We start from the raw sequence: 11,606 nt of genomic DNA, 5'->3' as shown, positions 1-11,606 counted from the left end.
TTGACTGCTTGTGGATTGCAGGTGGAGCGCGTCCTCGACGTGTCGGCCCAAGGTGATGGAGGTTCGGTGGCCGAGCGCTGAAGGTAACGCAGCGGGAGATGGGATTTGCTGGGAGCTGCCTGTCTATTTGGGTTGTCTCTAAGCAGGTCTCTTCTTGCAGGTTCAGCCTGCGGCGTCAGAGGGGCCCAGCTTGGTGTCAGCAAACGGCTTGAGAAGGTGAGGTGGTTGTCCGAGGTGGTGTCTAAGAGCCAAGTGCTATGTAGCAACTCAGCTGAGCGTTTTTGGTTTTGGCAGGTGCTGTTCGGGGAGCGTCTGGAAGAGGGTGAGCGCCTGAGGGGAGACTGGGTCGTCGTGAGGAGGAGCGTGGGAGTGTAGATTTCTCATGGTCACAAAAGGAGCTTTTGGTCTTGGAACTGCAGGTGCCCCAGGCCGTGTCAGCTGCCGGTTCTGACGTTTGAGCGAGCAAGGGGCAGGTGAGCAGAATGCCCGTGTGGTTTTGCGATGGGTGATGGGGCGTAGTAGAAGATGTTGGCGGCGAGCGGTGTGGTGCCGACGGCTGGCACTGTGTTTTCCTCTTTGTTTTTTTCTTGCAGATGCTGAAGAGGAACCCCGTGACTGCAGGATTATTACCGTTAGCCGCTGTGATTTGAGCTGCTTTGGCCCAGGACAGCTTGAGTCGTGGCCCTCTGCAAGCTAAGTTGAGGGAGCAGAGGTGGGAAGCGGGAGGCGGGTTGGGGCTAGCAGGGAGGGGTTTTGAAGGTAGCCTAGGCTGTGCAGGGAGCGTCGTCTTTGGGCCGGTGAAGGCAGAGGGGCGTACTTGTGAGCCCAAACCCTGCATGGGCAGGGCAGTTCCAGCCTGTATCTGTTGGGCTCTAGTCTGTCTAGTCACCGTGCCGCGTCTGAAATTTTCTGCAGGTCTTGATGTCCTCTTTTGTGGTCAAGGCACGCCGGGCTTTTGCTGCGGCCTTGCAGCCGGCCTCGCCATCCGGAAGAGGTACTCTTCCGTTTTCTTGGATCCCTGTTGTGGGACTCGTTCCGCGCATCCTCTGCATCTTTAGGCCTTTAAAAGGGGCTTCTTGCCCGTCCATCTAGCCAGTTGCGGCCACATCTCTTTGGAACCCTGCACGGTTCATGGCTTTTCCAGGGCTGCCGTAGGTTCTCCCTTGGAGCCCTGTCCATTGCCTTGCCTATTGGCAGGGATGGTCCCGGAGTCCTCTTTGTCGCTGTGAGTCTTCATTTGTCCCCGGTTCACGACGTTGGTCTTGTGTGTTGGTGTTCTGTGTGTATTTGTGTCTGGTTGGAGCTGCTCTGCCTGGTGCGTAGAGGAATTGCTAAGAGTCAGCCGAGGTAGAGTGGCCTGATTTGCAGGCTTAAGGTTTTCCCGAGACTAGACGTTGCAGTCTAGGGGCGTCCATTACTTTGCAGAAGAAGCAGCCCTTGGTGTGGCGGGTGAGGAGGGTAGTTTCTGCTACTCTCTGTAGCTACGGAGGGGACGACCAAAACTGTGTGGGAGAAGGCAGTGGGAGCGGTGGCGAAGGGGTTTGTACGTGAAGGGAGCGGCAATTCTTGTTTGGGTTTGGTTGTGGACCAGCTTTGCTTGGCTGTAAGGCCCAGTAGAGGCGGCCTCAGTAAAAGCAAGCGAGAGGCTTGGATTTCTTAGGGCGTTGCTGAGCGTCAGGGTGATGTCTTTGCTGTTGTGTTTTTCAGATGTAGAGGCCGGACCTGTGCGCCGAGAGGCACGGACGGAGATGCGTGCGGGTCGAGTGCCATAGCGAGGTGGGTCTGCTGCGGTGTCGGTGGGAAGATGTGGCCGGGGGCTGTGCGACTAGATAATGGGTTTTGGTTTTGCTTTGAAGGTACGGGGCCGTGGGCAAAGCAGTAGAGTGGCAGAGGAGCTGGCTTGGGTGAAGAGAGCAACGGTGAGTTGCGTGAAGCAGCAGTTGTTGTTCATGTGTCCTCGAGTCCGTGAAGGTACAGCCGTCCTTGACTGCTTGTGGATTGCAGGTGGAGCGCGTCCTCGACGTGTCAGCCCAAGGTGATGGAGGTTCGGTGGCCGAGCGCTGAAGGTAACGCAGCGGGAGATGGGATTCGCTGGGAGCTGCCTGTCTATTTGGGTTGTCTCTAAGCAGGTCTCTTCTTGCAGGTTCAGCCTGCGGCGTCAGAGGGGCCCAGCTTGGTGTCAGCAAACGGCTTGAGAAGGTGAGGTGGTTGTCCGAGGTGGTGTCTAAGGGCCAAGTGCTATGTAGCAACTCAGCTGAGCGTTTTTGGTTTTGGCAGGTGCTGTTCGGGGAGCGTCTGGAAGAGGGTGAGCGCCTGAGGGGAGACTGGGTCGTCGTGAGGAGGAGCGTGGGAGTGTAGATTTCTCATGGTCACAAAAGGAGCTTTTGGTCTTGGAACTGCAGGTGCCCCAGGCCGTGTCAGCTGCCGGTTCTGACGTTTGAGCGAGCAAGGGGCAGGTGAGCAGAATGCCCGTGTGGTTTTGCGATGGGTGATGGGGCGTAGTAGAAGATGTTGGCGGCGAGCGGTGTGGTGCCGACGGCTGGCACTGTGTTTTCCTCTTTGTTTTTTTCTTGCAGATGCTGAAGAGGAACCCCGTGACTGCAGGATTATTACCGTTAGCCGCTGTGATTTGACCTGCTTTGGCCCAGGACAGCTTGAGTCGTGGCCCGCTGCAAGCTAAGTTGAGGGAGCAGAGGTGGGAAGTGGGAGGTGGGTTGGGGCTAGCAGGGAGGGGTTTTGAAGGTAGCCTAGGCTGTGCAGGGAGAGTCGTCTTTGGGCCGGTGAAGGCAGAGGGGCGTACTTGTGAGCCCAAACCCTGCATGGGCAGGGCAGTTCCAGCCTGTATCTGTTGGGGTCTAGTCTGTCTAGTCACCGTGCCGCGTCTGAAATTTTCTGCAGGTCTTGATGTCCTCTTTTGTGGTCAAGGCACGCCGGGCTTTTGCTGCGGCCTTGCAGCCGGCCTCGCCATCCGGAAGAGGTACTCTTCCGTTTTCTTGGATCCCTGTTGTGGGACTCGTTCCGCGCATCCTCTGCATCTTTAGGCCTTTAAAAGGGGCTTCTTGCCCGTCCATCTAGCCAGTTGCGGCCACATCTCTTTGGAACCCTGCACGGTTCATGGCTTTTCCAGGGCTGCCGTAGGTTCTCCCTCGGAGCCCTGTCCATTGCCTTGCCCATTGGGAGGGATGGTCCCGGAGTCCTCTTTGTCGCTGTGAGTCTTCATTTGTCCCCGGTTCGCGACGTTGGTCTTGTGTGCTGGTGTTCTGTGTGTATTTGTGTCTGGTTGGAGCTGCTCTGCCTGGTGCGTAGAGGAATTGCTAAGAGTCAGCCAAGGTAGAGTGGCCTGATTGCGGTCTTAAGGTTTTGACGAGACTAGACGTTGCAGTCTAGGGGCGTCCATTACTTTGCAGTCTTGGGGCGTCCATTACTTTGCAGAAGTAGCAGCCCTTGGTGTGGCGGGTGAGGAGGGTAGTTTCTGCTCTTCTCTGTAGCTACGGAGGGGACGACCAAAACTGCGTGGGAGAAGGCAGTGGGAGCGGAGGCGAAGGGGTTTGTACGTGAAGGGAGCGGCAATTCCTGTTTGGGTTTGGTTGTGGACCAGCTTTGCTTGGCTGTAAGGCCCAGTAGAGGCGGCCTCAGTAAAAGCAAGCGAGAGGCTTGGATTTCTTAGGGCGTTGCTGAGCGTCAGGGTGATGTCTTTGCTGTTGTGTTTTTCAGATGTAGAGGCCGGACCTGTGCGCCGAGAGGCACGGACGGAGATGCGTGCGGGTCGAGTGCCATAGCGAGGTGGGTCTGCTGCGGTGTCGGTGGGAAGATGTGGCCGGGGGCTGTGCGACTAGATAATGGGTTTTGGTTTTGCTTTGAAGGTACGGGGCCGTGGGCAAAGCAGTAGAGTGGCAGAGGAGCTGGCTTGGGTGAAGAGAGCAACGGTGAGTTGCGTGAAGCAGCAGTTGTTGTTCATGTGTCCTCGAGTCCGTGAAGGTACAGCCGTCCTTGACTGCTTGTGGATTGCAGGTGGAGCGCGTCCTCGACGTGTCGGCCCAAGGTGATGGAGGTTCGGTGGCCGAGCGCTGAAGGTAACGCAGCGGGAGATGGGATTTGCTGGGAGCTGCCTGTCTATTTGGGTTGTCTCTAAGCAGGTCTCTTCTTGCAGGTTCAGCCTGCGGCGTCAGAGGGGCCCAGCTTGGTGTCAGCAAACGGCATGAGAAGGTGAGGTGGTTGTCCGAGGTGGTGTCTAAGAGCCAAGTGCTATGTAGCAACTCAGCTGAGCGTTTTTGGTTTTGGCAGGTGCTGTTCGGGGAGCGTCTGGAAGAGGGTGAGCGCCTGAGGGGAGACTGGGTCGTCGTGAGGAGGAGCGTGGGAGTGTAGATTTCTCATGGTCACAAAAGGAGCTTTTGGTCTTGGAACTGCAGGTGCCCCAGGCCGTGTCAGCTGCCGGTTCTGACGTTTGAGCGAGCAAGGGGCAGGTGAGCAGAATGCCCGTGTGGTTTTGCGATGGGTGATGGGGCGTAGTAGAAGATGTTGGCGGCGAGCGGTGTGGTGCCGACGGCTGGCACTGTGTTTTCCTCTTTGTTTTTTTCTTGCAGATGCTGAAGAGGAACCCCGTGACTGCAGGATTATTACCGTTATCCGCTGTGATTTGAGCTGCTTTGGCCCAGGACAGCTTGAGTCGTGGCCCTCTGCAAGCTAAGTTGAGGGAGCAGAGGTGGGAAGCGGGAGGCGGGTTGGGGCTAGCAGGGAGGGGTTTTGAAGGTAGCCTAGGCTGTGCAGGGAGAGTCGTCTTTGGGCCGGTGAAGGCAGAGGGGCGTACTTGTGAGCCCAAACCCTGCATGGGCAGGGCAGTTCCAGCCTGTATCTGTTGGGCTCTAGTCTGTCTAGTCACCGTGCCGCGTCTGAAATTTTCTGCAGGTCTTGATGTCCTCTTTTGTGGTCAAGGCACGCCGGGCTTTTGCTGCGGCCTTGCAGCCGGCCTCGCCATCCGGAAGAGGTACTCTTCCGTTTTCTTGGATCCCTGTTGTGGGACTCGTTCCGCGCATCCTCTGCATCTTTAGGCCTTTAAAAGGGGCTTCTTGCCCGTCCATCTAGCCAGTTGCGGCCACATCTCTTTGGAACCCTGCACGGTTCATGGCTTTTCCAGGGCTGCCGTAGGTTCTCCCTCGGAGCCCTGTCCATTGCCTTGCCTATTGGCAGGGATGGTCCCGGAGTCCTCTTTGTCGCTGTGAGTCTTCTTTTGTCCCCGGTTCACGACGTTGGTCTTGTGTGTTGGTGTTCTGTGTGTATTTGTGTCTGGTTGGAGCTGCTCTGCCTGGTGCGTAGAGGAATTGCTAAGAGTCAGCCGAGGTAGAGTGGCCTGATTTGCAGGCTTAAGGTTTTCCCGAGACTAGACGTTGCAGTCTAGGGGCGTCCATTACTTTGCAGTCTTGGGGCGTCCATTACTTTGCAGAAGAAGCAGCCCTTGGTGTGGCGGGTGAGGAGGGTAGTTTCTGCTACTCTCTGTAGCTACGGAGGGGACGACCAAAACTGTGTGGGAGAAGGCAGTGGGAGCGGTGGCGAAGGGGTTTGTACGTGAAGGGAGCGGCAATTCTTGTTTGGGTTTGGTTGTGGACCAGCTTTGCTTGGCTGTAAGGCCCAGTAGAGGCGGCCTCAGTAAAAGCAAGCGAGAGGCTTGGATTTCTTAGGGCGTTGCTGAGCGTCAGGGTGATGTCTTTGCTGTTGTGTTTTTCAGATGTAGAGGCCGGACCTGTGCGCCGAGAGGCACGGACGGAGATGCGTGCGGGTCGAGTGCCATAGCGAGGTGGGTCTGCTGCGGTGTCGGTGGGAAGATGTGGCCGGGGGCTGTGCGACTAGATAATGGGTTTTGGTTTTGCTTTGAAGGTACGGGGCCGTGGGCAAAGCAGTAGAGTGGCAGAGGAGCTGGCTTGGGTGAAGAGAGCAACGGTGAGTTGCGTGAAGCAGCAGTTGTTGTTCATGTGTCCTCGAGTCCGTGAAGGTACAGCCGTCCTTGACTGCTCGTGGATTGCAGGTGGAGCGCGTCCTCGACGTGTCAGCCCAAGGTGATGGAGGTTCGGTGGCCGAGCGCTGAAGGTAACGCAGCGGGAGATGGGATTTGCTGGGAGCTGCCTGTCTATTTGGGTTGTGTCTAAGCAGGTCTCTTCTTGCAGGTTCAGCCTGCGGCGTCAGAGGGGCCCAGCTTGGTGTCAGCAAACGGCTTGAGAAGGTGAGGTGGTTGTCCGAGGTGGTGTCTAAGAGCCAAGTGCTATGTAGCAACTCAGCTGAGCGTTTTTGGTTTTGGCAGGTGCTGTTCGGGGAGCGTCTGGAAGAGGGTGAGCGCCTGAGGGGAGACTGGGTCGTCGTGAGGAGGAGCGTGGGAGTGTAGATTTCTCATGGTCACAAAAGGAGCTTTTGGTCTTGGAACTGCAGGTGCCCCAGGCCGTGTCAGCTGCCGGTTCTGACGTTTGAGCGAGCAAGGGGCAGGTGAGCAGAATGCCCATGTGGTTTTGCGATGGGTGACGGGGTGTAGTAGAAGATGTTGGCGGCGAGCGGTGTGGTGCCGACGGCTGGCACTGTGTTTTCCTCTTTGTTTTTTTCTTGCAGATGCTGAAGAGGAACCCCGTGACTGCAGGATTATTACCGTTATCCGCTGTGATTTGACCTGCTTTGGCCCAGGACAGCTTGAGTCGTGGCTCTCTACAAGCTAAGTTGAGGGAGCAGAGGTGGGAAGCGGGAGGCGGGTTGGGGCTAGCAGGGAGGGGTTTTGAAGGTAGCCTAGGCTGTGCAGGGAGAGTCGTCTTTGGGCCGGTGAAGGCAGAGGGGCGTACTTGTGAGCCCAAACCCTGCATGGGCAGGGCAGTTCCAGCCTGTATCTGTTGGGCTCTAGTCTGTCTAGTCACCGTGCCGCGTCTGAAATTTTCTGCAGGTCTTGATGTCCTCTTTTGTGGTCAAGGCACGCCGGGCTTTTGCTGCGGCCTTGCAGCCGGCCTCGCCATCCGGAAGAGGTACTCTTCCGTTTTCTTGGATCCCTGTTGTGGGACTCGTTCCGCGCATCCTCTGCATCTTTAGGCCTTTAAAAGGGGCTTCTTGCCCGTCCATCTAGCCAGTTGCGGCCACATCTCTTTGGAACCCTGCACGGTTCATGGCTTTTCCAGGGCTGCCGTAGGTTCTCCCTCGGAGCCCTGTCCATTGCCTTGCCCATTGGGAGGGATGGTCCCGGAGTCCTCTTTGTCGCTGTGAGTCTTCTTTTGTCCCCGGTTCGCGACGTTGGTCTTGTGTGTTGGTGTTCTGTGTGTATTTGTGTCTGGTTGGAGCTGCTCTGCCTGGTGCGTAGAGGAATTGCTAAGAGTCAGCCGAGGTAGAGTGGCCTGATTTGCAGGCTTAAGGTTTTCCCGAGACTAGACGTTGCAGTCTAGGGGCGTCCATTACGTTGCAGTCTTGGGGCGTCCATTACTTTGCAGAAGAAGCAGCCCTTGGTGTGGCGGGTGAGGAGGGTAGTTTCTGCTACTCTCTGTAGCTACGGAGGGGACGACCAAAACTGTGTGGGAGAAGGCAGTGGGAGCGGTGGCGAAGGGGTTTGTACGTGAAGGGAGCGGCAATTCTTGTTTGGGTTTGGTTGTGGACCAGCTTTGCTTGGCTGTAAGGCCCAGTAGAGGCGGCCTCAGTAAAAGCAAGCGAGAGGCTTGGATTTCTTAGGGCGTTGCTGAGCGTCAGGGTGATGTCTTTGCTGTTGTGTTTTTCAGATGTAGAGGCCGGACCTGTGCGCCGAGAGGCACGGACGGAGATGCGTGCGGGTCGAGTGCCATAGCGAGGTGGGTCTGCTGCGGTGTTGGTGGGAAGATGTGGCCGGGGGCTGTGCGACTAGATAATGGGTTTTGGTTTTGCTTTGAAGGTACGGGGCCGTGGGCAAAGCAGTAGAGTGGCAGAGGAGCTGGCTTGGGTGAAGAGAGCAACGGTGAGTTGCGTGAAGCAGCAGTTGTTGTTCATGTGTCCTCGAGTCCGTGAAGGTACAGCCGTCCTTGACTGCTTGTGGATTGCAGGTGGAGCGCGTCCTCGACGTGTCAGCCCAAGGTGATGGAGGTTCGGTGGCCGAGCGCTGAAGGTAACGCAGCGGGAGATGGGATTCGCTGGGAGCTGCCTGTCTATTTGGGTTGTCTCTAAGCAGGTCTCTTCTTGCAGGTTCAGCCTGCGGCGTCAGAGGGGCCCAGCTTGGTGTCAGCAAACGGCTTGAGAAGGTGAGGTGGTTGTCCGAGGTGGTGTCTAAGAGCCAAGTGCTATGTAGCAACTCAGCTGAGCGTTTTTGGTTTTGGCAGGTGCTGTTCGGGGAGCGTCTGGAAGAGGGTGAGCGCCTGAGGGGAGACTGGGTCGTCGTGAGGAGGAGCGTGGGAGTGTAGATTTCTCATGGTCACAAAAGGAGCTTTTGGTCTTGGAACTGCAGGTGCCCCAGGCCGTGTCAGCTGCCGGTTCTGACGTTTGAGCGAGCAAGGGGCAGGTGAGCAGAATGCCCGTGTGGTTTTGCGATGGGTGATGGGGCGTAGTAGAAGATGTTGGCGGCAAGCGGTGTGGTGCCGACGGCTGGCACTGTGTTTTCCTCTTTGTTTTTTTCTTGCAGATGCTGAAGAGGAACCCCGTGACTGCAGGATTATTACCGTTAGCCGCTGTGATTTGACCTGCTTTGGCCCAGGACAGCTTGAGTCGTGGCCCGCTGCAAGCTAAGTTGAGGGAGCAGAGGTGGGAAGTGGGAGGTGGGTTGGGGCTAGCAGGGAGGGGTTTTGAAGGTAGCCTAGGCTGTGCAGGGAGAGTCGTCTTTGGGCCGGTGAAGGCAGAGGGGCGTACTTGTGAGCCCAAACCCTGCATGGGCAGGGCAGTTCCAGCCTGTATCTGTTGGGGTCTAGTCTGTCTAGTCACCGTGCCGCGTCTGAAATTTTCTGCAGGTCTTGATGTCCTCTTTTGTGGTCAAGGCACGCCGGGCTTTTGCTGCGGCCTTGCAGCCGGCCTCGCCATCCGGAAGAGGTACTCTTCCGTTTTCTTGGATCCCTGTTGTGGGACTCGTTCCGCGCATCCTCTGCATCTTTAGGCCTTTAAAAGGGGCTTCTTGCCCGTCCATCTAGCCAGTTGCGGCCACATCTCTTTGGAACCCTGCACGGTTCATGGCTTTTCCAGGGCTGCCGTAGGTTCTCCCTCGGAGCCCTGTCCATTGCCTTGCCCATTGGGAGGGATGGTCCCGGAGTCCTCTTTGTCGCTGTGAGTCTTCATTTGTCCCCGGTTCGCGACGTTGGTCTTGTGTGCTGGTGTTCTGTGTGTATTTGTGTCTGGTTGGAGCTGCTCTGCCTGGTGCGTAGAGGAATTGCTAAGAGTCAGCCGAGGTAGAGTGGCCTGATTTGCAGGCTTAAGGTTTTCCCGAGACTAGACGTTGCAGTCTAGGGGCGTCCATTACTTTGCAGTCTAGGGGCGTCCATTACTTTGCAGTCTTGGGGCGTCCATTACTTTGCAGAAGAAGCAGCCCTTGGTGTGGCGGGTGAGGAGGGTAGTTTCTGCTACTCTCTGTAGCTACGGAGGGGACGACCAAAACTGCGTGGGAGAAGGCAGTGGGAGCGGTGGCGAAGGGGTTTGTACGTGAAGGGAGCGGCAATTCTTGTTTGGGTTTGGTTGTGGACCAGCTTTGCTTGGCTGTAAGGCCCAGTAGAGGCGGCCTCAGTAAAAGCAAGCGAGAGGCTTGGATTTCTTAGGGCGTTGCTGAGCGTCAGGGTGATGTCTTTGCTGTTGTGTTTTTCAGATGTAGAGGCCGGACCTGTGCGCCGAGAGGCACGGACGGAGATGCGTGCGGGTCGAGTGCCATAGCGAGGTGGGTCTGCTGCGGTGTCGGTGGGAAGATGTGGCCGGGGGCTGTGCGACTAGATAATGGGTTTTGGTTTTGCTTTGAAGGTACGGGGCCGTGGGCAAAGCAGTAGAGTGGCAGAGGAGCTGGCTTGGGTGAAGAGAGCAACGGTGAGTTGCGTGAAGCAGCAGTTGTTGTTCATGTGTCCTCGAGTCCGTGAAGGTACAGCCGTCCTTGACTGCTCGTGGATTGCAGGTGGAGCGCGTCCTCGACGTGTCAGCCCAAGGTGATGGAGGTTCGGTGGCCGAGCGCTGAAGGTAACGCAGCGGGAGATGGGATTCGCTGGGAGCTGCCTGTCTATTTGGGTTGTGTCTAAGCAGGTCTCTTCTTGCAGGTTCAGCCTGCGGCGTCAGAGGGGCCCAGCTTGGTGTCAGCAAACGGCTTGAGAAGGTGAGGTGGTTGTCCGAGGTGGTGTCTAAGAGCCAAGTGCTATGTAGCAACTCAGCTGAGCGTTTTTGGTTTTGGCAGGTGCTGTTCGGGGAGCGTCTGGAAGAGGGTGAGCGCCTGAGGGGAGACTGGGTCGTCGTGAGGAGGAGCGTGGGAGTGTAGATTTCTCATGGTCACAAAAGGAGCTTTTGGTCTTGGAACTGCAGGTGCCCCAGGCCGTGTCAGCTGCCGGTTCTGACGTTTGAGCGAGCAAGGGGCAGGTGAGCAGAATGCCCATGTGGTTTTGCGATGGGTGACGGGGTGTAGTAGAAGATGTTGGCGGCGAGCGGTGTGGTGCCGACGGCTGGCACTGTGTTTTCCTCTTTGTTTTTTTCTTGCAGATGCTGAAGAGGAACCCCGTGACTGCAGGATTATTACCGTTATCCGCTGTGATTTGACCTGCTTTGGCCCAGGACAGCTTGAGTCGTGGCTCTCTACAAGCTAAGTTGAGGGAGCAGAGGTGGGAAGCGGGAGGCGGGTTGGGGCTAGCAGGGAGGGGTTTTGAAGGTAGCCTAGGCTGTGCAGGGAGAGTCGTCTTTGGGCCGGTGAAGGCAGAGGGGCGTACTTGTGAGCCCAAACCCTGCATGGGCAGGGCAGTTCCAGCCTGTATCTGTTGGGCTCTAGTCTGTCTAGTCACCGTGCCGCGTCTGAAATTTTCTGCAGGTCTTGATGTCCTCTTTTGTGGTCAAGGCACGCCGGGCTTTTGCTGCGGCCTTGCAGCCGGCCTCGCCATCCGGAAGAGGTACTCTTCCGTTTTCTTGGATCCCTGTTGTGGGACTCGTTCCGCGCATCCTCTGCATCTTTAGGCCTTTAAAAGGGGCTTCTTGCCCGTCCATCTAGCCAGTTGCGGCCACATCTCTTTGGAACCCTGCACGGTTCATGGCTTTTCCAGGGCTGCCGTAGGTTCTCCCTCGGAGCCCTGTCCATTGCCTTGCCCATTGGGAGGGATGGTCCCGGAGTCCTCTTTGTCGCTGTGAGTCTTCTTTTGTCCCCGGTTCGCGACGTTGGTCTTGTGTGTTGGTGTTCTGTGTGTATTTGTGTCTGGTTGGAGCTGCTCTGCCTGGTGCGTAGAGGAATTGCTAAGAGTCAGCCGAGGTAGAGTGGCCTGATTTGCAGGCTTAAGGTTTTCCCGAGACTAGACGTTGCAGTCTAGGGGCGTCCATTACGTTGCAGTCTAGGGGCGTCCATTACGTTGCAGTCTAGGGGCGTCCATTACATTGCAGTCTAGGGGCGTCCATTACTTTGCAGTCTTGGGGCGTCCATTACTTTGCAGAAGTAGCAGCCCTTGGTGTGGCGGGTGCGAGTGTAGTTTCTG

This window comes from Phaenicophaeus curvirostris, unplaced genomic scaffold (genome assembly GCF_032191515.1).
Source record: "Phaenicophaeus curvirostris isolate KB17595 unplaced genomic scaffold, BPBGC_Pcur_1.0 scaffold_417, whole genome shotgun sequence".
In the NCBI taxonomy this organism is placed as follows: domain Eukaryota; kingdom Metazoa; phylum Chordata; class Aves; order Cuculiformes; family Cuculidae; genus Phaenicophaeus; species Phaenicophaeus curvirostris.
The sequence above is the reverse complement of the archived record's forward strand: the minus strand, read 5'-3'. Positions refer to the sequence as shown.